Source organism: Felis catus, chromosome A1 (assembly GCF_018350175.1).
Source record: "Felis catus isolate Fca126 chromosome A1, F.catus_Fca126_mat1.0, whole genome shotgun sequence".
Lineage (NCBI taxonomy): Eukaryota > Metazoa > Chordata > Mammalia > Carnivora > Felidae > Felis > Felis catus.
In genome coordinates, this window is record NC_058368.1 from 212374854 (window position 1) to 212400711 (window position 25858).

The 25858-nt window shown below is 35.3% G+C and overlaps 1 non-coding gene and 1 pseudogene across 1 annotated transcript; both read left to right on the plus strand.

Annotated features, from left to right (window-relative positions):
• The window catches only part of LOC111556575, a 342142-nt pseudogene that overhangs the window by 35190 nt on the left and 281094 nt on the right, over positions 1-25858 (plus strand).
• On the plus strand, positions 11365-11468 carry LOC111557041. Its single transcript, XR_002736789.2, has one exon. It is a non-coding gene; the product is annotated as a small nucleolar RNA U13 (small nucleolar RNA).

A 25858-nucleotide genomic window follows, 5' to 3' on the forward strand; every position in this document is an offset into this window, starting at 1 on the left:
CTTTTTTTCTGGACCATCTGGTCTGATCCCTTAGATAAAATTTGTATTTTTCTTCTTTTTGGGGGGAGAGTTCCTAACTTTATCTTCTAACCCTTCTAAAATCCTGTTTCTATGATGTTTGAAAGAGGCCTTTTAAAAAATTCTCTGAAAGTTTCTTGTTACAACATTTTATTCTTATTTCATATATGCAATATTTTTTCTTATATATCTGAGGAAGTTAACCATAGAATATGTTTTTAAGTCTCCTGCCCTCTATATTGTCTGTTTTTTATATACAGTAAAACCTTTGATTGTGAGTAACTTGTTCTGAGAGTGTTCTGCAAGACGAGCGAACATTTCTAATAAATTTTACCTTGATAAATGAGTGATGTCTTGAAATATGAGTAGTGCTTGATGCTGAACATCACATGATCACAACTGAGCCAATGGTTCTTCTCTCTCTCTCTCTTCTGCAAGATTGGGCGTGATTGTTTCCCATGCTTGGATGCTGAGTCTCAGACTGTGGTGTTTGGCAGAAATCAGTGATTTTTCAGACTGTTGGAAGGTGTCCACAACTGGCACTAGTGTATTTTTTGTCACTTCAAAGCACCTATGAACAGTCCTTTGCTTTTCCATATAAGAGTGAACTTAGGAATGCTTTGCTTCATTCTAGGTCAGGCTGCCTGTAGATATAAACCCTTTCCTTTGCTGCCTTATTGTCAGTTACATTAAATACAGTATATGACAAGAGTTTATTAATACTGTAAGGTAGTCAGCATCCCTGTGAACATATACAGTGGCCCCCATGCAGAAAAAGATTCCATTGAGCCAATACATAGCAGTGATCCTGTTAGTGATAGTGAAAGTCATCCTACATAAAAACCCTCCTCTCTTGTCTTCCTCACTCCAGCCACAAAGGTTTTCAAAGGTAAGTGCAGGTTCATTTGTTTAGTTTTCTTTATATTATGTATTTTCTTTATTATTTTGTATTATATTACACTATTATAATCATTTTTATATGAATATTTCTGGGTTGTGCAATGAATCATCTCAGTTTCCATTATTTCTTATGGGGAAATTCGCTTTGATATACAAGTGCTTTGGAATACAAGCATGTTTCTGGAATGAATTATGCATGCAAACTAAGGTTTTACTGTATTTCTTTTTTTTTCCCATTTGTTTTTGTTGGTGTTTCATTTGATAAATTTTATTCAGTGTCACATGATATTTGGCTGTTCATTGATATTTTACTGAAAGACACTAAAAGTTTCCATAGATATGGAGTGGGCTTATCAAAATGTGCTTCATTATAGAATTACCAGGCAAGAAAGAGGCTGGTCATGTTTTGCAAATACTTTTTCTTTGATTATTAATATTAAGAGGAACTTAGGCATTTCCTTTGGAGTGGTTTGTTATTCCAAAGAGGAATTGTCTAATTTCCTGCCCTAGAAGTATAACCTAGTTTTTAATGGTTTAAGCAAGAACCTGGGAATAGTAGTTTTTTACTTAACCTATTTTCAGTATGGAACTGCTGCCTTTATGTATGCTGGATGTCTCTGAGTCTATACTAAAGTTTTTCAGTTTCAATCTGCTTATAAAATCAGTCTTCAGACTTCTGTGTGGAAGTAGAGACTGTCTCCTAGCTTTCCAGCTCCATATCAACCTATCTTTTTCTTTCTTTCTTTCTTTCTTTCTTTCTTTCTTTCTTTCTTTCTTTCTTTCTTTCTTTCTTTCTTTCTCTTTCTTTCTTTCTTTCTTTCTTTCTTTCTTTCTTTCTTTCTTTCTCTTTCTTTCTTTCTTTCTTTCTCTTTCTGTAAATATATATATTATATATAAAGATATAAATATATATTATATAATATATATATGATATATATTATGTAATATGATATATATTATGATATATATTATGATATATATTATGTAATATATATCATATATATTACGTAATATATATCATATATATTACGTAATATATATCATATATATATATATATGTTATTGATTCCTTTACCACTACTTTCCCATGTTTAGATACACATGGTGCATCCAGTTCCTGATTCTCTCTGGGGCTCCATGGTGTGACTCTGCTTCATTATTACCCCCACTCCCAGCCTACCACTTGTGGGTGGTTAGCTTCCTGCCTCATTCAGTATGTTTTCAGTGTTCATGCTTTATCTGTTTTCCAGCTTCCAAAAATCTTAATGTGGATCGTTTGCTGTGCTCTCCTCTTCTTTTTTTCTTATTCTTGTGGGTTTATATCTTTTTAAAAAATGAAATTTTTATTTTTTAGAAGAATTTTTTAGAGGAATTTTTTTTAAAGAGATGGAGGAAAGCTAAAATTATGTGTTTAATTCACTATGTTTAACCAGAAACATTTTATTTATTCTTTTGAAAAAATGTATATTTATTTTCAAGTAACTCTACCTCTTTGGGTGTGAATTGTCCACTTTAGTTTGTTGGCTGCCTTTGTGGTCATTAACTTTCTCATATTTGCAATTTTTGTTAAATATATGTATTATTTTTTGTGGTTTTATTCTGTCCATTGCTCCCCATGGTCATCTTTCCTTTTTTCCCTTCTCTTTGCTATCCACTGTCATGAATATGTTATTTGCCAGGCTCTTCTTCCTTATTGAGATATTCGTTATGTTTACTACCATAACTGCAGTTGTCTAGGTTAGGACTGCAAGTGTCAGGACTTGATAACTACAAGAGAAAAGGGCATGGATCTTTCTTCCTCTTTTCCCCCCTCCAGTTCTGCTTCCTCTGATCTTCATCTCAAATCTTTGCTCTTCTGCTGACCTCAATGCTAATTCAGAGCATAGCTGCAAGGAACAGGGATTGCAAATGCAAAGGGTGACCTAAGAAACTGAAAATGTATTCCACTAGGCCCAGTGCTATAGCCACATTCCTACCTGATCCACCAATCACACCTCAATCCCGAAAGTTCAAAGCCCTTAGAAAGATTTTAAGGAACTTTTGTGTAAGAGGAGTAGTCTTCCTTTTGTGGATTCAAAGGGATCTTAACATTCTTGGTCTTTCCCTTCAGGGTCTAAATAAGACAAAAGGAAAGAGGACCCAGGAAAGGTTTTTTGTATTGTTTTGTTTTGTTTTTTGTTTTTTAAACCTGATTTTGTGCTTATTAGCAGCTAAAAAAATTCTGAAAACTAAAATTAGTGCTAAAACTGACAATTTTGTATTCCTCAGATGGCCAAAGTAGGAAGAAATTGGTCAAAAGTTACAAGTGATAGTTATAGAAGAGAAGGAGGCAGGGCTGATCAATCCTAGGATTTCTTGACAGAAACAGTATCTGCTTATAAGGAAGGCCTTCTCTTTTTTCCTTTATGTTTTCATATTCGTCCTTTCCTCAAATTCCAAATAATAAACTGATTCAGAGAGGAGATTCTAGAGCCTTTTTCTGGATCCTGGTTTTTATGTTTTTTAGGTATATAAACTTGAACAAAGTTATAATAATTACATTAGTGTGACACTGGCACAAGCATAGACAAATAGATGAATAGAGGATATTCCAAAACAGACTCAACTTAAATGATTTGTGACAATTCAGTATGTAACCTCTATGTATCTCAGTTTCTTCATGTACAGAATAGGATAACTGTCCTTGTGAATGCTGTGAGGATTAAATGAAATAATACAAATGTGGTGCTCAGAATAGGGCCTGGCATCTAATAAATGCTTAATAAGTTGTAGCTATGATTTTTATCTTTACTTCAACAAAATTTTCCCTAGTCCCAGGCCTTAATCAGCTTCCTGTGGAATTTCATATCCTTCTTCTGCACCAGTTCTTCTGAGACTTAATCATACACTATTTTGCTTTGTAACCAATTATTTTGCATGTGTTAATTGTATATTTCCAGCTACTGTAGAACTGTTTGAGGACAGAGACCACAAAGTGCATGTAGTTGCTTCTCTAGTTCTCATGGTGCTCAGCCCAGTGTTGGGAAGAAGGTGGAATTTAGTTTGTGCTCATCAGTGGACTGGGCAATCTCTCATTTTAGGGCTTAGGTGATGCTTGCAGGTGATCTGCTGTTAACTTTCAAAGGCATTAGGTAGTAGCAGTTCTGTGTTTTGCAATCCCAAATGGTATCAGAAACGTTTGCTATTTTTACCTTTTCAGTAACTAGCCCTGGGTTTTATGAGTTCTTAGGATTATACCTGGTAGAATCCACACAGAAGTAAATACACTGCAAGGAAATGTAAAAATTTGTGGTTCTTGACCTCCCTTTCACCTCCAGGGACTCTAAAGAAGACAGGAAAGAGTTTATGATTTTTCTGATTTATGAGTGAGTAAAATTTTCTCATCCATTTTGTTCTTTTGAGCCTGTTTGGTTTATGTATTTTATGTGACACCCTAAAACTTGTAGTTCCTCTTCCATTTTCACACTGCTTTTGTACACTCTTAGAAAATCTGTTTTTTTCAGGGTCCTTTTGCTTTCCCAAGAGAGGGCTCCATGTTTGTTACCTGCAAGGTGGCATATTGCCTTTATTCCTGTTTCAGACTAGTCTCATGGTGCTTTCATTCCTGAAAGGTGGCCAAAAATTGCTGTGCTGAAATGATCATTTGTGAATACAGTAATCCTCAGGAGGCATAAATTAATATCCTGTTCTCACTGTGTTTTTTATTGACTGTTAGAGTTATTCTACTGCCAGGTCCTGACTTGGTGCCCAGTGCTAACAACTGTCTTTAAAGGCTTATGAATAGGGTCATAAACACTATTTACTTTAGTAGCAACATGTACTTTTAGCATTTCCACCACTCCCTCTCCCTGCTGCTCACTGTCACATGCACAGGCATTTTATAATGAGTGCATGTTTATTCTGTACTTTTTCCCACTTTTTGGGTTCACATGTGCATAAATTCATTTGTTTAAACTTTATTTTCATAATCAAGTTCCTCTTGTATCCTGGCCTCCAATCTTCAAATAACATGAACCTTCCCAGATTATACATTCTAAGGTTTTTTCCTTCTTTTTAACTAAGGCCAAAAATAATAAACCTTGGTTATGATGCAAGCAACCAGACAGTTAAACCATTGGTTAATGTGCATTAGCAGAAGTTTAACTGCAGCAGGGCCCTGTCATAGACATAAGAAAACCATGGAACACTCCTTAGTTCAATACCAAACTTGATATTCACTTCCTGGGTGGCTGAGGATATTCAATCCCAATTTCACATCAAAGAAATGTCAAAATAAAGGTTACAAAGGCAACTCATTTTTGTTTTTCCCCAATTTTGCTTATGATGGAGACTGGGTAGTTGAAAAAGAGATTATTCTTCCTGTTTCAAGATGCAAACACTATCATGTTATAATGTATATTAGATGAGAAATCTAGGAAAGAAGCAATATGGTGCAAAGGTTGATTTGATGGTGACTGGCTTTTCACTAAAAATACATGGTAATAAGTAGTGGATATCATTCATATAATTTTCAAGTTTATCTTTAGGACAGGGCTCGAATTCAGTTCAAGCAGATGGATGAAAATATTCACTCATTCAACATGCCAGACACTGTTAAGTGATGAAGTCAAAATAATGGCAAGGATTATAGCTGCAAGAGTCTGTCTACAAAAGACATATGGCAAAGAACTATAAAACTTGTGTTTTTTGATCTTCACGTAGGGATAAATGGCACCAACGGAAGATTGTTGATTGTGTACTTAATTTTTTTCTCAGCCTTATTTTACATATTGTTTAGCTATATGCATTTTACGTTCTGTTCCCTTAAAACTGATCACAATATTAAGTTGGGGCTAAGAATGCTTTTTATGTGTATATAATAACAAGCCTAGTTTACAGCAAAAGACAGTTCCTAGTTACTACAGGAATGAAAATTAAGCAGTGGATACTAATCTCTTTTTTTAACATGATGGCTTCTGTCTCTAACCACAGAGGGCTGGGCTCAGACCTCACTATAATAAGAGTAAGAGACTGAGTTTGGAGGGTAGTATTAACTATAGTACATGCTGAATGATGGGCTTTTCTGGGGCCTTTGTAAATGAGAGAGGATTGATGGAGTGAAAGATATGGATTCAAATAGGAAAACCTGGGGCATTTTCTTCTGGGTCTAATACCTTTTCCACATGCCAGCATTTGCAGATCTTTCTATGTGCACAAGGTATAAGGAGTGCATAAGGAGAATCCATTTTTCATTTTGTTTTGTTACTGCTTTTTAACTACCACGGACTCTTCCCCATGAGAATTTGGTGTCCCTGAAATAAATTTTACTTCATCAAAATTGAACCCTCTCTTCAGAACGTCTCTGATGGCTCTTCTTCCTTTGAATACTCAGTGGCAAGAAGCCCTTAAAATTGCTTTGCCAATATTTTCTGCATTCTGGAACTACTCGAGTGAACATAACACTTCATTTTTTTCCCCCAGAAATCTCATTAAAATCCGTACTTGAAATTCGGATACAGTTTAATAAAGTTTCTGAATTCAGTATGAAACTAATAGTCCATTAAGAATAAGGAATGATCGATGGATGTGTTTTCATTGACCTTTGTTGGTGACTTTAAAACACCCTTTAGCACATTTGAAATCACCAGGCATGACCGTCCAGTGCTCCGCCTAACCTAGCCTCTCATTTCTTCTCTTATTAAATCTCTTAAAATGTCGAGTGGAAGAGATTGTGTCAGTCTCCTTTACTATTCTATTCTAGCATCTTACAATTCATGCAATACTAAAAAGAGAGCAGCACTCTTATGAATGTAAATGTATGTTTTGATATTTGCTCAGGTTGAAGCTTTTTCATATTCTGTTGACTGTCTTATTCATGTGCTAGTTGTTAATCATGATGCAGATAGTTGACACCATACATGGTATCATTGTACACAACAGAAGTTGTGCCCAAAGAAGTTATGCCACAAATCACATAGCAATGATTTGAATCTTTTTGAGTGCAAGGACCATTTTTTGAATTCCCCGCTGGACACATGCATACACACATACACTTTTACTCTTTGTTATTTAAAAAAAATCCACAGTGGAAAACAGTTATTATGACTGTAGTAAAGCTCTTTAGCAACTATTTTATTATTTTATTAAATACAATAGCATCTTCATACATCTCTGGCAAGTAGTTATGCATATGTGAGAGACATTGTTTTCTGTCTAGAAAATGAAGAAATGTGTTCTGTTTATCATTCTAAGTCACTCACAATATTGGTGGTTTTTTTCCCATAAAAATCCTTCATTTGTTATGCATATTTTTGGGTCTAATTAAAGATAAAAATAACAAAGATTGGTACACATTTATTTAGTTAGTTAGTTAGTTAGTTAGTTCTTCTTGTCTGTAGGCTACAAGAAGGGCCTGTGAGAACAAAATAATCACCCAAGATGATAAAGCATAATAAATTTGGATGCTTCATACTGGTTCTGAGCCTCAAACCATGCTGCTTATGATTAAATCAGAAAATGTTTGTAAATAACAGAAAAAAATTTTTCCTCTCTGCAAACATCTTTAGGGTGTACCAAAATTTTCTGGTTCATGGGTCTTATATAACTTGAAAGAAAAAAAAATAATCCTTAGCATATATCACTTCATGGAGGAAATGCTTAAAGTATAACAATCCACTAATAAAAAAGTATTTATGAGTGTCTACCATGTGGCTGGCAAGAAATCATTGGTTTCTTTCATGCATTTACCACATGTTATCTATTGGCTTTTGGTGAGTAATGAATATCAATTTCTATGGATGTAGAAAAGAATTTTATATTACTGAGATGCATTTAGACTTAGAAAGTTGACCCAGGTTCTATAGAAATAGATTTCTCTTTGACAGGTATTTTTCTTTGGCTAGCCATAAAAGCACTGTTGGTTTCAATCATTTTTATATTTATAAAGGACAACCTGATTTGTATCTTTTGGCGGCCAGTGAGTATTCTTCTGCCTATATGAAGAACCGATCAAATAGTTATGCACTGTCTCTGTTAGATTATGGGGAGTAAGAATGTGGGGTTAGAGCATTGGAAACAGATATGCTAAAGGTACCAAAAGATTGCTTGTCTTGATGCAGCACTGATAGAGGGAGAGAATTTCCCCTTCAGACCTTAGGAGGCTTGATTGTTTCTGCATACAGAGATGGATACATGGAAATTCACTTGGAAACAGAATATACTAAGCTAGGTTGCTCAATAGAATATCTACTTTGGGCTACTGATATTTCTGGTTATCATAAAAGTCAAACTGGGGTATATACACACTGTTTAAATAAAATACAAGTCTTTAAAAGACAGCTTCCCTTGCTGTGGAAACTTTCCACGTACTGCTGATGTTAGCAGTATTTTGTTGGGAAAGATTGATATCACAACTCTCTAGTATGAACTTTAAAATAAAATATGTCTAAAATAGTTTCATTAATTATAAATCACAGGCCTTTCTTGGGCTTTTACCGTGTTCAAGGCATTGAAGTTGACAGCCAATATACAATTATCTGTGGTGTGATAAAATGTGAAGTTTAATTAATGAGCTGTTTTCATCTTCCTAGTGTAGTGGTCAGTTGTACCCCATTTGGCAGTTATAGCTTGGTTATTTATTACTTTAGTGTTATAAACAGCACATGCCAAATTTGTAGCTTCTAACTTAAAAAGGTCCCATATGGAGCAAGAATGAGACTATTTGAGCAGGAGATGCCAACAGAATAAACTGGATTCTCAGCCTATTTCCAGACTGGATAAAAGACCTATTGAATTGGCAGAGGTGAAGGAGCATTTGGACAGGAAGAGGAAAATTAGACATAGCACGGTAGCCTTGTGCTCTGCTCTCCGCGTCCCAGTGGGAGTGAGGCTTTTAACATTTCCCTTGAGATTTTCAGGCATTCAAGAACAAAGGAAACGTGTGTTTTCCTTTTCCCTTCTGAAACTTTGGAGGTGGCAGTCTCACTGATGTATCTTGTGCTTTCTTTGTACAGGTGAGTCGGACAGAGATGGTGATATGTGCCGAATGACAGCTGTAGTATGGTAGATATTACAGAAGTTAGGAAGAAAGTTACCTCGGCCTGGGCTTGGTGAGGAAAGTGTTTTACTGCCTTACCAAGTTCAGCATGGGGAACACACTATTATGTTGGCTGGTTAAAATTAATAAAAGCTTAATTATTCCAAGAATATGAACAGTAATAATCTTGGCTTCTACCTTTTTTGCCAACATAGATAGTAAAATATCTATTTCTTATTAATTGGAGAATAGATAGAACAAACTTTTTTCTTCACCCTTTGGGTACTTTTTATTTCTTCAGTTATTAAACTGCTCCAGACCTGATGGTTAATAATTTTCTTTTTTCTACCTCCCCCCAAAATCCTGAGGTAGCAGGAGTCTTGATCAAGTTCTATCTATATAATACACAGTATAGAGAAGAGCAACAATAGCCTCTAACAGAACAAATTCTAGTCATACATCTTGGAAATAAACCTAGATCCTAATAATCACTTAGATCATAGGGCATGCATATCCCTTGCAGAGTTTTTCCTCCCATAAGTCACATTTTTTCCAGATGTTCTTCAGTCTCAAAAAACACAGAATATTCATAGAAAAGGTACCATTACCATAAACTTTCCCTGCCCCAGAAAATCTCCAGGTAAGAGCCTCCTTATATTCAATTTCCATTCTGACAGTAAAGTAATAACTTGAATTACAGCAAGCCAATACAACTCCTTCCTTACTTTTTATCCCATGCAGTTTGACTTTACAGGGACTCAGAAAAACAGTAAAATATTACCATAACCATGAATTGTACCGTGTGAACTGGAAATAATGACTATGATGTTTATAAAAGCCCTTGAGAGATGTTGCTTAGATTTAGTTACAGATCTTTTATATTGGACTTAAGTCCTTCAGAAACTTATCAGTTATTTAGTGGATTTGCAGGATAATACAGAGTTGCATAATGTAAAATCTGAGTATAGAATTTACATTATAAAACTATTTATAATTACATCTGGCTCTTTTGTCTTTTCTATAAGAAATTGCATTTTCTAACAATTCTATTCCTGGCAAAGTTACAGGTGGAGGTGTGACCTTTAACCCTAAGTAAGCAATTATATAACTAGTTAATAATAATCACTTTACCATCTGCAGTCCACACTAAATTAAAAGACACCTGATCCTCAATTTTGGCATGTGGCTCCAATGTCTGCCTTTCTTTTCCTAGTTCAGTAATGAATGATCATTTCTATCTTGGTGATTCTGACTGTCAGTTTGATGGATGGAAAAATAGAACACTAAGTACAGCCCCATTTATTCTGAACTGATTAGTTCCACCCAGCTTTGTTCCCATCCTACAGAGCTCAGTTCTAAGATAATCCAGGCTTTCATGTTTCTTCATCCCATTTTGGTCCAGTAAATAGATAGACCATTTGTATTAATTTTCCATTGTGAGGTTTTCTAGTCTTGAGTGAAATTCCATTGGGTTCTGGAGGGAAAGGGGGACAATGGAAGGCCAAAAAGCTTTTTGTGGACATGGATTGCTTTCCCTGTCTCCATGGAGAGACAAAGCTATCCCTTGATGGGTGTTAAAATAATGTAAAAGTTCCACCCAGACCTGGATATGAGGAAAGCATTTGCTTTTTGTTCCACCATGTAGCAGGCTTTTAGCAGAATAGAAAAAAAATCAATCACATTTACTGACAGTCTAAACACCTTTTTAATGTATTGCTCATTGCTGGTGCTGAACAGGGAGGGAAGCAGAATGGAGATGTTGGCAATCATAAGGGCTTTTCTTTTTCTTTTTTTTTTTCAATTCCACAGATGTTTTGGCCTGAGTGTCTCCACTTTAAGGCTTTTAAAAAATACCCTCTGTCATCTTGTTATAATAGTTATACATGAAGTATTTGAATTCCACCTTCCTCCCCCCCCCCCCACCCCAGTCTTCTAAATGCCTGGTTTACTTTCCTCTTCATATTCTGTTTTTTTAATTTAATTCTTCCCAATTCTCCGTATGATCCCATATCTTTCTATACCAAGGCAACTCCTTTTCTGGATTTAAATGATTTGAACTTGTCAATGTTGCAATCATCCCTTGGGTATTTAGCCTGTGTATGTACCTTGTGAAGTATCCTATACTCTTCAGGATAAAGAAAAGGGTGGATGGAGGTCATGGAATCTGTGACTTGCTGTTTCTGGCAGCTCAGCCTCATGAACTATATTCATGAGAATTTAAGAACCTGCTTTCTGGAGGTCACCTGGCTGCCTAACTACATTACTGTGGAAGATTCTTATTGGAAATGAGCTGTTAGTCCAAAAACATTCTTAATTAATAATGCTGAGTGACTCTGCAGCCAGCCAAGATACAATTATGGAAACATTTGTAAAGATTGTGTGACCTGCAAAAGAAGCTTCATAAATATTTTTAAAAAACTCACAGGGCTTGGATTCATTTGTAGTTCATAAGCATGATGATTGGATGTTCATGCTGTTTTGTGACATGTGTCTCGCTCAAACCTTGCTACAACCTTGGCACATTATCTGTCTATCATGAAGAAGAAAAAGAAGAAAAAAAGAAAAGAAAACTTAGGAGGCTTGGGGTGCATTAATTTATATATATATATATACATATATATATATACACACTCTAATTTATCAATCATATATATGTATATAGTATACATATGGTATATACTCTATATGTGTGTGTACTATATATGCTATCAATATATGTTGTCTATTATATATAGTATGTACTATATATGTCTATATATACTGTATATGTGTAAATAAATACATCACCCTAAATATACTATATATTTACACAACACACATAGTATTTACTATCTATAGTATCAATATATAGTATATATTACATGTATATCTATATATCTATATATCTGTATCTATCCATCTGTCTATCTATCTATCTATCTGTCATCTATCTATTATAATTTCCTTCTCCTAGGTATCTCTAGGGGGATGACTATTTCTTTCCAGGTCAGCCTTGAATATAAGGGTAGTAGATGGTCACCAATGGGGTGATTAACTTGTGTGACCTTATAAACATTTCCCTCAGACCCACCATGGAACCTCAAATTCTGTCAGTTGGGTTTTATTCTTTTAAGTTCTGAAGACTTTCGACAATATTCTTTAAATACCAATTAAAATTTAAATGTTCCTGTGAACACTTAGCAGCTATAACCTGCTTGAAAAGATAAGGGAAAGGGAAAAGGGGTGTCAGATGACAATTAGATAATAGCAAAATTCTGGCAAAAAGTTCAGCTAGATACCTGGATTTAGTACTGGGACATCTGAGGGTAGATGGGGCTCACAGACAAAAAAGGTGGAAAGAAAGTGTTAGAAGTTCACCTATTTAGTTTTGCGGAAGTCTGGCTCAGCCCCACTTTTGTGTGTAATAGGTATTCACCCTGTCAGACAAGTGTTTGGATGGTCTCTGAAGGGAGGTAGAGTAATAACTTTTCTCTCCAAGTTAACAGCCAGAACTTTCGCACATCCAAATAAACAATCTTCCATGCCAAACATCATATTAGTTTATAGGTAGATGTCAGTGGTAGAGCTAAAACATTACTTTAAAAGATTTCCTGTTGTAAGGGTCTGATAGAGGATCTGGAGGACAGTTTTGCTGGGCTGGGCCAACAAATGCTCTTCAATGTTTTCCCCAATGGCTCTGTTGAGTTTTAATTCTTCACATACAAGCAATTTAATGTGTTTCCTTGAAAGTAAAATGGCTGGGATAGAACAAGGCTCAAGAAAGTAAAAATTTTCCCTTACCTATTGGGTTTGATGGTGATGGGGTAGGTGACAAAATCTTTAAGTACTACTCTAAGTCTGCCTCATTTTCAGCCTTTTATGATGACCTAGTTTCTTTTGTTAGCAAAATTTGACAATTATACTTTTCCCTCAACATTATTAATGAATACTAGGCTAATAACTTTCTCTTGGTCAGTCTTATCCTGCACTTGCTTTCCAGTAATCTATGTTATCCCTGTGGCTTCCAGGTTCCAGACTTAGTATCTCCTACCCTGTCCCTCCCCAGCCTTTTAAAAAAATTCCTATTGGCATAACATATTGACCAGACCAAAGGGATAGGAGTCAAAAAATAATGAAGATAATAATAAGTACCTATTATGTAGTCAGGTATTGTGTAGAGTTATTTACACACTTTATTTCATTTAATTCTCAAAACATGGTTGTAAGATAGATATTATTGTAACCATTTTTATATATGTGTAAATTTTAGCTAAGATGGATTAAATAACTCTTAACCTTACACAGTGAAAAGCTGAGGTTTAAACCTAGGAATTGCTCGAGTCTAAAGTCAGTTTTGGGTTATAATCTCAGCTCCACCCATTGGCTACCTATTGTTAATGTCTAACATTTCCATTTTCTCATGTGTAAGCATATATGGGAATACACACAGTTTTCATGTGCCTAATACTGAAACATTTTCATGGGGTTTATAATAAAAATGCATGAAACAAGGCAGCTAAAATAATTTAAAATATTATAGAGCAGTAGTTTTCAAATGATGACCATTGGGATCTAGGGTCACCTGTGGGTAGAGGGTTTTTGAAGGAGGCTTAGTTGGAAGGGCTCTAAGCTCTGTTCTTAATAGCTGTACTTTTATCTGTTTTATGTATCAAAATTCCAAGTAATATTTTCAAACCAAAAATTCCATCGCTTTAAAAACAAAAAAGTTTCTATGTCCTGATTTGTTATAATGTTGGAGAGATTTATGTTAGGAATTTGGGACGTCAAAGTTAGAGCCACAAGGTTGACTGAACTTTCTGGCAACTTCTGAGGAAAAAGAACCATGTTTGTTTATAGAGTCCCCATTATCTTATTTAGAAAAGAAAAAAAGGAAAAAAAAAAAAAAAAGGAAAGGAGGAAGGGAGGGAGGGCAGAACAGACAAACCAGTATGGCAAGGCAAACTTTCTTGTCATTAATTGCAGAAGGAATTTATAATTTTGTTTCTTATATGATGGGTATGATGGACAGTGATAGTTTCAATCATGATTTTGCACAAGATGTTCTTGTGATGGGTTTTTCTTTTAACAATTTTGATGAAACCTAAAAACATAATGTTAACTGAAGAGCATTCTTTGGGGAGGGCAATAAGATAAGATGTATAAAATGGGCATACTAACCTGCCTACCCTGCCTTATCAGGTTGTTGCTGAAGCTCAGAGAGCTAACTTGTGTTGAAAATGTTTGGAAACCTGTCAGAATTACCTGACTTTTAGATAGTTACATTATTCATTAAATCATAAGTATTATTGAGCTCCTACTCTGTGCCTGGTATTGTTCTAGGTTCTAGGGATGATCATCTAGGGTTGATCAATGCCAATCCCTGTAGGTTAGATTTTAGTTGTTTACCCACATGTTTTGCAAATTATATATTTCGTTACCTCACTACTTTGAAAGATAAGTTGGTTACACAAATAAATTGAGTGGGGCTGCTATCAGAACATGCAATCCTTGAGTCTTTAAGTTGGAAGGGTTTATGGAAGTTAGTTATTTGGCTCATCCTGCCAATATAAGAATCTCTCTTACATAATTCCTGAGGAAGGGTATCAGAAACTCTTCAGGTATTTCTAATTCGCAGGTAGTCCAGTCTATTACTAGACAAATTTAGATTTTAGAAGATTTCATCTTTGTGTTGAATAGCCTGGAAGATTGGAGAACAGTGGAAGAGATGGATGTCAGAAAATCCTCTATGTTCTTATGTTGATCACTTTGCCTTTTTAACTTCTGCTCATTGACACTAGTTCTACTGTGAGAACCATGAGGGGAAGAAACTTGCCACTTTTTTCTTGATAGCCCTTGAATTTAAAGATGTCTATGATGTCTTTTCTGAAATTTTTTCTTTTATAGGCTAAACATTTCCAGTTCTTACATTTTTCATTTAAGATAATTTCCAGACATCATCTTGGTTGCCTTTGTCTGGATACATTATTTTGACAATGTCCCTTTTAAAATACAACATGCAGAAGTAAGTATAGTGTCCTACATCTGGCCTGCCTAATATATTAGACTCCATTCTGGGGAATTTATTTTTCATTTTCATTTTTTTTCCTTTTTTTGTTTTCAAAGCTTCAAATCCACTTAATTGAAATATGTGTTTGTGAGTGAACTCTGATCATATGGTGTCTCTCAAATTGTGTACCAATATCATTGTACGAACTTGTTATACCTAAAAGTGATATATCACATAGAGAATGCTCAGATGAGGTAATAGATATAGGCTGTTTGTAACTCACGAAGCACTAAACAAATATGAGATGTTGTAACTAAGGTCTTCGTATTATCAACATGTCAGTTCTGAAATCGTTGTTGAAATACCCTTGCGTCGATAGAACTTATTTCTATCATTTTATTTAGGCACTTCATTTCAGGTAACCTATTGTCTTTTCCTGACCTTTTTTTTCCCTTTGGAATAAATTAATTGAGCCTACTTTTTTGTAAATTAATAAAAAATAGTTTTTGAACACTAATAAATGTACTGCTAAGCAATTCAGTGATAAAAAGAGATCTAAGAGTCTTATGGAAGTAGGGTGGCCTTCAGTAAAACTGTAGATCTGTCATTGTTGCTTTCATTAAAATACTCTTTCCAAAAGGCGCTGATATGCGGGAAGAGGGGAAAGAACTCCAGCCTAAGAGGTTGGAGAAGTGGTGGATGTTGGTATATGTAGCAAATTTGTGACCTTAAGTGTTTAAACTTTTGCATTGAGGTGACAATGAAGACGTTTGGAAAACTATTGGTTTCTAGAAGTGAAGGCAGACACAGAAAGAAGGTAGGGAGAGATTGATTCAGGGTGCATGGTTTGGAGGATTGTAAGGAAAAGAGAAGAAAAAACAGGAAGCACTGTGTGAAGGGAGAACACCTGCCTTTCCTGAGAACCTCCTGTTCTGCCAACCTCACCATACTAGCTTTTATTCTTAGGCTTATTCATTATGGTGTCAAGATGGTTTCAGTGGTTCCAGACATCACTTCCTCATTACAGGAATATAGGAAGGTATGAGAAGTGGTCCTAACCCACCCCAGGGGCAAAAGTCTTCTCCAGAAACCCCAGTATACTTTCCTTAAATATTGGTTATATTCTCACTATTCATCCACTGACAAATGCAGTGAGAATGATCAGTATTGGCATAGACAAATCATGGATTATCTTTTGGAAATGGGGGAAGAACTCACCTTTCCTGAATACATGGCTTGCACTCTGACCAAATCAGGAAGGAAAAATGAAAGGGGAAGGTACTGAATAGGCAATCAATAGTACCTGCTACAAATGATAGGTCCAGCTGAGATCTCTTTAGACAAAAATATGCTTTTGCTTTTGTTTTTGTTTTGTTTTTGTTTTTGTATTTGTTCTGATATGGGAACAAATACTGTATAGTGGATCCTGGAAGAGATTTACATATTTATTTATTTTCTGTTTGTCCCTACTTGTATAATATACTAAATTTATTTTTCTTAACCACCTTGTCCATAGGGTATCCCAGAACTTTAGATTTCTATAAATTCAACTTGGTAATATGAATTCTAATCCGTAGAGACTATACAGCTTCCTGATTAATTTCTTTTTGTATGAGTATAGAGATTATTTATTGGATTAAAATGTGGCTTTATTTTGTGCCTATAATATATTCCTCCCAAAGCAAATTACTGCTGAAATGATTTCAATGTCTAAGACATTTAGTAGGTACAAAATAAAAATCCTAAGCATACAATTTCATGCTATAATATGATTTGATACTAGTAATATAGTGAGGGAGCATTGGTTTGTTTGGAAGATGAGACTTGGGGATGTGCTACTGACTCTTCTACAAACTCACTTGTGGTCTTTTCAGTTACTTCACTTCTCTGGAGCTTAATTTCATCATCTCTTGCCTTGAGAAAGTTGTATTAGATCAATGTTTTCCTAGACTATGTTCCATGGAAAACTAACATTCTAAGAAAATTTTATTGATATATGTGAAATCTGGAGAATCTGGTCACATATACATGGGAAATACTGGGTTAAACCAAGTTAATCACATTTCATCACTGCAGGATTCTCAGAGCCTTTGATATGCTAATATTCACTTCGAATCTCCAAAAGAAATGAAAAAACATTCCATGCTCATGGACTGGAAGAACAAATATTGTTAAAATGTCAATACTACCAAAAGCAATCTACATATTCAATGCAATACCTATCAAAATAACACCAGAATTCTTCACAGAGCTAGAACAAATAATCCTAAAATTTTATGGAACCACAAAAGATCCCATATAGCAAAGAAAACCAAAGTTAGAGGCATCATAATTCTGGACTTTAAGCTGTATTACAAAGCTGTAATCATTAAGACAGTATGGTATTGGCACCAAAACAGACACATAGATCAATGGAATAGAATAGAGAACCCAGAAATGGACCCACAAATATTTGGCCAACTAATCTTTGACAAAGTAGGAAAGAGTATCCAATGGAAAAAAGAGTCTCTTCCGCAAATGTTCAGGGAAAACTGGACAGTGACATGCAGAAGAATGAACCATATCACTTTCTTATACCACACACAAAAATAAGTTCAAAATGGATGAAAGACCTAGCTGTGAGACAGGATACCATCAAAATCCCACAGGAGAAAATAGGCAGCAATCTTTTTGACTTTGGCCGCAGCAACTTCTTAATTGACATGTCTCCGGAGGCAAGGGAAATAAAAGCAAAAATGAACTATTGGGATTGCATCAAGATAAAAAGCTTCTGCACAGCTAAGGAAACAGTCAACAAAACTAAAAGGCAACCAACAGAATGGGAGAAGATATTTGCAAATGACATATTGGATAAAGGCTTAGTATCCAAAATCTGTAAAGAACTTATGAAACTTAAGACAGAAAAAACAAAAATCCAGTGAGGAAATGGGCAGAAGACATGAATAGACACTTTTCCAAAGAAGACATCCAGATGGCTAACAGACACATGAAAAGATGTTCAAATCACTCATCATCAGGAAAATACAAATCAAAACCACAATGAGAGACTACCTCGCACCTGTCAGAATGGCTAAAATTAACAACTTAGGAAACAACAAATGTTGGCAAGGATGTTGAGAAAGAGGAATCCTTTTGCACTGTTGGTAGGAATGCAAACTGGTGCAGCCACTTTGGAAAACAGTATAGATGTTCCTCAAAAAATAAAAAATAGGACTAGCCTATGACCTAGCAATTGCACTACTAGGTTATTTATCCAAAGGATACAAAAATGCTGATTTGAAGGGGCTGCTGATTTCTATCAGCACTATTGACAATAGCCAGATTATGGAAAGAGCCCAAAATGTCCACTGACTGATGAATGGATAAAGAAGATGTGGTATATATATACAATGGAGTACTTACTACTCGGTGATGACAAAGAATGAAATCTTGCTATTTCAACAACGTGGATGGAATTAAAGGGTATTATGCTAAGTGAAATAGGTCAGTCAGAGGAAGACAGGTATATTATTTCACTCATATGTGGAATTTGAGAAACAACAGATAACATAGGGGAAGAGAAGGAAGAATGGGATAAGAACAGAGGGAGGCAAACCATGGGAGACTCTTAAATGCAGAGAGCAGACTGAGGGTTGCTGGAGAGGAGGTGAGTGGAGGGATGGGCTAAATGGGTGATGGGGCATTAAAAAGCTATGTGACCAGAAACGTATTTTTTTTGTTTTAGTTTTGAAACCAAATTATGGTTTCAAATTATGAATTATTTAACACTTTGAAGCACAGTGAAACATTGAACTGCATAGTATTTGACTCTGCAGTTATGCAAAATTGATGTACTTTTTGATCTCAGAATCTTTCTTTAAGGATAACAGGATGGAGGGTCTCTGTGACTAAGTCAATCATGGAATACATGTTGAAGGAGGAAAATCAGAACTAGAATCTGAAAAATGGATCAAATTTTCATAGCTGAAGCCGAGTGAAGATATTTATGAGTAAAAGGAATGGCATGAATAAAGACATGAGCAGAAGGAAAGTGTAGTAGGTTTTGGGAAATTGTGACTGTCAGGAGTGCCCGGATTTAAAGTATATGCTGAGAAGTGGAAGGAGATAAAAGAGGAAATGTGAGTAGGTGTCAGATTGTTGAAAGTTTTGCATGTCAGAACAGAGAGGCTTTCCTCTCTATTTGAAAGCAATTTGAGGAGTTATAATGTAAGCAAAGTGATATAAAAGGCAGCTTAATCTGGGGTAATGTGGAAGATGGATTGGAGTGTAGGCTGAAAGTGGATGACTTTGTGATATGGACTTGAATTTGAATGAGGTTGGTGGCAATGGGAACAGAATGGAAGGGATGACTGGCTATTTCTGAACATTAGAGGAATCTGGAGTGTCTGTTTCTATCCAGAAAACACTGGAGAGTTTGCTGGATATGGAGAGAGACAGATCCAGCAAGAGAAATTACTCAAGAGGAATAAAGACTCATGTTTTTTTAGGGAACTAAGAATTTAAAGAGGAGTGCTGGTTGCTTGGTTTGTTTGTTCACTCACTTGTTTTTTGTTCACTCATTTATTCATTCATCAGGAACTGATTGATGACTACACTGTGTAGGTAAATGTGTATGAGGACATTGTAGCCTTTTTCCTAATTCACTGCTAACAATTTGCAGTGAGGTCCTTGTATATTCTTACAGCTTATTCTCACTGATATACAAGGAAGGTGTATTACTTCATTAAAATAATAAAAAAAAATTGTAATTGCATTAAAATATTTCTTTTTATATATATTTTTTATTCCTCTAATTTGCTAAATTGTTAGAGCACATGATTTAAAACTACACTGGACAATGGTTTCTTATGCGATAAATATTTTGAGTCCCATAATCTACGTTAAGGGAATGTGAGGATTCAAGTGACACGATGAATTAGAACCGCTTATCTGCATTTAATGCTCAAGAGGGATAATTATTGCTATTATCTCTCCTCTTCCTATTGTTTGTTATTACTATTACTACTGCTACTACTACTGTCACTACAATTGTTGTATGATAGTTGTGACTTCCTTTGGCTTTGGGTAAACCTCCAGCATATTCATTTGTAACTTCGATTTCTACTGTCCTATCTGTGCAGAAATGGGTTGAAATGGGGGTCCATAATAGATTGAATGAATTCCTGTGTAAAGTAGGCCTTGACATTTGGGAGAGTCTGAGAGGTTGAAGGCTGTGGTTCCTTGTGATCTGTTGGCATGAAGGGCCCTCAGAATATACTTGTGTGTGTGCTTGTGAGCATGTGCACATGTGTGTTCATGTTTGGCATGAGTGGTCATGAGTGTTTATATTTTAAGCGGTTTATTTGGATCTGAGATATTATTTAGCTAATTTTAATATTCTTTGCTTCTTTTTCCTTAACACTTTGGGGGTTTTCTTGGTTATTTTAAAGAAACTGTGGGGAAAGTCATGCTGAAGGAGAGGTAAGAAGGCCACTTTAATGTTGCTAGTCTCCCTGCTCTTCGCTCCTCTGCCGCCTCTTAACTTTGCCTCCTTTAACACTTGAACTCTGGACTCAGGATTTTTAAAGATAGGAACACATTTTTAGAAATTTTTGGAGTAAAAGAAAAATATGTATTCTCAACTCTACTTAGAAATCATGATAGTTATCATATTTAACATTAGGAAAATTGCAGTCCCCCATGATTCATGCCCTAGATTTTTCCCTTTGCTTTCATGTCTGTGCAAACATTTCCTGGCTTGTTTGAGTTCTCATCCATCCCAAGAGGGGAAAATCACAGATCATAACCACTGCTGACTGAAATCTATGCACTGGGCATGTGAAAGAGGAAGGAACAAAAGCTCAAGCCTACTGCTTCCAGCAAATTGAATGTGGATTTGGTGACTTCCTCCTCTGGGATTTTCTGTTTTGTTTTGTTTTTCTTTGCTTTTTTCCCTTTTGGCCTCTTCTTGGAACAACAACCTAGGAAATATTTTCATTCCCCCAAATTATTAATGCATTCATTCAGTCAGCATATATTTAGTAAGCAGCTGTTTTGTGCCAGGTACTGTTTCAAGCCCTGGTACATAACAGTAATATATAACAATGAACAAAACAGACAAAAATACCCGCCTTTATGGAAATTGTGGTTCTTGTGGGGACATAATTTTATACACACACACATACACACACACATAAATATAATTATACTATAGGTATTATTTCATATATGTATAGTATATATGTACACATCTATGCATAATATATGCATGACATAACATATATATATATAATATGCCTACATAGTATACATATATAAAAATATACATCTATACATAAGATATATAAACATACCCATAGTAAATTAGGCAGTGATGAGAGGTAAAATGAGGAAAGGGAAATAGTATTAGGAAGGGGAAGCATTGAAATTTTAAATGGGGGGTCTTAGGGAAGATTTGTGAAGAAGGTAAGGTCTCCAATGCATGGAGACATTCCAGGCAGAGGGCCTATTTTGCAGAGACCTGAGGAAAGGGGAGGAAATAAGGGCATGGGCCACGGAGTCTGATTATATAGAACCTTGGAGATCTAATGAGGGCTTGGGCTTCTACTTCATGTGACATGGAAATCATTGGAGGATTTTGAGCAGAAGGTGACATGATCTGACTTCCGTGGTAAAATGCACTGACAAGGGCAAGGACAGAATCAGGGGGATGAACTAACAAACTACTTGGGAATCTGAGGGTTGGTTTTCAGTTTCTTCCAGGTAGTTCTTTCCATCAGACCTACATTTCTGATTCGTAACTTGTATATGTCCCATATCCAGTTCATGGGAATCCCTTCATCATCTTTGCCTCAGTAAACAGTGAATGCATCAGCAACTTTTTCCTTTGATGAAACTGCAAGCCTACGTATCTCTTGTTCTTTAGAATTTTCAGGTAGGAGTCAGACACCAGTTCACTAGGTTCCTCTCTAACAGAAAGAGATTGATGATAAATTTTCTGAGTCCTCTCTTTGTCCTCTATCTCTCTTGACTGGAGTCAAGAAGGCAGAATTCATTTTACCCTTAGAAAGGGATGGATTCATATAATGCCAAGAATTTTCTCTACAGAAATCTTCTTAAGAAATCCTCCCTGAGTAATAAATATCATTGAAGCCCCTCTCATTAGACTTGGTTTTAGGAGCTAGGACTTCTCCCACATACCTTTCATGGAAGAAAAGAGGGAGGGTATCCTTTGAGGAAATCTTTCTCCCCAAGCTCTATTCTTCCCTCATCTTTTATTCCTTAGATGCAAGTGAGGGACTCCAAAGTTTTATAAACATTTTTTAAAAATTCCACCTTTTAAAATTTGCATCTTGGTCTGGCACTTCACCCTGAAATGTCATAGCTATTATATCTTGATGCCTTGCTTGCAATATCATGTTACAAAGAAAAGGATTATTTGCTAACTTATGCCTTGGTAATGACTATCAATAAATAAGAATATGTTTGGCAGGGGGAGAAAAGAACATTCAGGATGTCATATCATTATGTCTTGGCATGGTGACATGCATGTAGTAGATACTTAAATATTTGTTGAAAGAATGATTGAGCTTCGTGCTTTCAGTGGAAACTGAAAAGTAAATTCATATTTGGAAAACAGTTCATGATCAGAATTAAGTCCACCCCTCATAAGGATAGTGCAGGTAAAGTAATTGTGTGCTCACTCTACATCAGACTCCAAAATATTGTGTTTTTTTTCCCCTGCATAGAAGTTGGTCATCAATTTTTAAGCCTCAAAGTCCTTAATGAGTCTGTAGAGCAGCTGTCACATAATTGGATAACAAGTGCTTTCATGTGGCCACCAGTCTTTGGGGTTGTAGAAGGAGTAGGAGAGCTTTCTGACTGATGGAAGAAGGGTTGTACCTTCATTTCCAGCACTCAGAGTTGAATTCAAGAAAAATGTTTTAGAAATGATGATGATAAATACTGGAACACTGCTTTAACATGCTCTGTTCTAATATGGGATTCACACTTAGACTCTGTATTGCTTCTTATAAATAAATGTATGTCAAGAGGATACTATGCCCCAAGTCATAAACTAGAAGACAGTGTATAGTGTGAAAGGCTAAATAACAGTATAGGAATGGTTGTGAGACATTTCATAGTTAATTGCCAGTGAGATGTCTAAACAATGAGTTCTGTGAGAACAGGTGACGAAAACAATCACTATGGAATGGGGAGGAATGTGAAGGCTTTTTAGAAGATTAGAGAAGGCAGCTTTATGCTAAGTCTCTATCATATAAAGTTTGGTATTCATGTAACATATTTCATGTGAGTGTGAAATATACAAATCACTTAATCACTCTGTGACTCAGATTTTCATCTACCCTTTATTTTATCACCTTCTTTGAAATTGAGGTATATAATACATATTTAGAAAAGTACCCCAAATGGTTTAATGAATAACAGTTCAATGAAAAACAATTTAATGAACAAATAAAATAAAATAAAATAAAATAAAATAGCCATACACATAATTGCAGTTACACAAGAGAACATGAACAGTGTTCTAGATGTCTTGTGTCTCTTCTCAAGCACCACTCCCTTGCTCTTGGCTTGAGGTAACTGCTGTCCTGCATTTTGTGGCAATGATTTCTTTACTTTTCTTTTAATTTTGTATGTTGTGTGATATAAAAGAAAAATTTCCCAACTCTGGTCTGGAATAGAACCTTTCTGTGTGATGTAATTTATAACAAATTTCTTGGTAAAGATTAGTGTTTCTGAGAGAGCCCCTGAACACTTTTCTAATGGACTTTAATGAGATTAAGGTTTGTTTCAGAAATTAATTACCCATTAGTTTGGTTCTCATTTGACTATCAGTCAAAAACCTACTACCTTTATGGGGCACCTGGGTGACTCAGTCGGTTAAGTGCTGGACACTTGATTTCAGCTCAGGTCATGATCTCACGGTTCATGGGTTGGGGTCCTGCATCAGGCTTCATGCTGGCAGTGCAGAGCCTGCTTGAGATTCTCTCTCTCTCTCTCTCTACACCTCTCCCACTCTCTCTCTCTCTCAAAAGTAAATAAACTTTAAAAAATGGATTTTCTATTTAAAAAAAATCTACTACCTTTAACAAGACTCTCATCTTTATATGTCTAGACTAGGATGACTACCTAATCATTTTCTTTTTCTACAAAATATACCTACAAAGAATAAATATTTGAATAAGTCTCTAGGTATCTTTTCCCTTGTGTGCAAAATGTAAAACAAAACAAAACAACCCCCCCCAACTTTGATATCTTCTTATAACTAAATAGTCTGAAAAGTTTATTGGAATGGTATACATTGCTAAATAATAATAATTTTAGTGTTGCACATTTTTGAACTTCATAAAAATAGATTCATATTTTATCTTATTGTCATCTTTGCTTCTTTTGCTTAGTGTTTTGTTTTTAAGAGCCAACCATCTTATTATATATAGTTTTTATTCATCTTTATTGCTGTGTGTAGTATTGCATTGTTGATACATATTAAAATTTATTCATTCTACTGTTGATGGATACCTTGTTTCCAGTTTTGGACTGTTAAGGATAAGACTGCTACCAATGTTCTTATATATGTATTTTAATGCAAATATGCAAGAGTTTTTCTAGGGAATGTACCCAGGGGTAGAATTGCTGGGTCACAGGATATGTATATATTCAATTTTAGTAGATAATATACATTTGTTTTCCCAGGGTAGTTGTACCAATTTGTATTCTCAGCAGTATAGTGTGAGAGTTTCCATTTGCCCCCATTTCCTCACTTAACATATGCTGGTTTTAGACTCAAAATTTTCTTAATTGGTTCAGAGTACAGTGGAATCTCATTTTGGTTTTGACTTGTATTTGTCTGATTAGGCATGAGGTTGAACACATTAACATATATTTATTGATTGCTTGGATTTTTTTTCTTTCATGATGTTCCTACTCAAGCTATTGGGCAGTCTAAAGCCCTTTGTTGCAATTATCTTCTCCCACATTATGCTGTTTTTATACCATTTCCAATAAAATCAAATTTAACAATCTTTTCCTTTATACTGTGTGGTGTGTGTGCATACATGCACATACAAATACATTCTGATGTTAAAATATTTTCGTAAGTTACTTAATTCATTTATTCTAACAGGTTTTTTGGTGGAGTCTTAAGGCAATTTTACATATAAAATTATGTCATCTATAAACAGAAATAATTTTTCTGTTTCCTTTTTAATTTAGCTGCCTTTTATTTCTATGTCTTGTCTGACTGCTCTTACTAGTACTTCCAGTACTATGTGGAATGAAAGTGGTGAGAGTGGGGACACCTGGGTGGTTCAGTCAGTTAATGTTCTGACTCTAAATTTTGGCTCAGGTCATGATCTCATGGTTTGTGAGATCCAGCCCCACAGTGGGCTGTATGCTGACAGTGTGGAACCTGCTTGGGAGTCTCTCTCTCCCTCTCTCTCTGCCCCCATTACCATATGCTGTCTCTCCCTTTCAAAAAATAAAAAATAAACATTAAAAAAGTAGTGAGAGTGGACATCCTTGTCTTATATTGGATCTTAGAGGAAAAGCTTTCTTTTGTTTTCCTACTGATTATAATTTTAGCTGTGGGATTTTCACAAATGGCCTTTATTGTGTTGAGGAAATTTCCTTTTATACCTATTTTGTTGAGAATTTTCTTATCATGAATGGATGTTGAATTTTGTTAAATGTTTATTTTGCTTCTATTGAGATGATCATGTAGTTTTTATTTTTCAGTTTGTTAATGTGGTGTATCACATTGATTGATTTGCATATGTAAACCAACCTTGCATCCCAGGGATAAATCTCACTTGGTCATATTGTAACAGTTCTTTATACAATTTGTATATCAGTCCTTTGTCATATATATATATTCTGCAAATGTTTTCTCCAGGTCTGTGGTCTCTCTACTCATTTTCTTGATCCCTCAGCTTATTAAC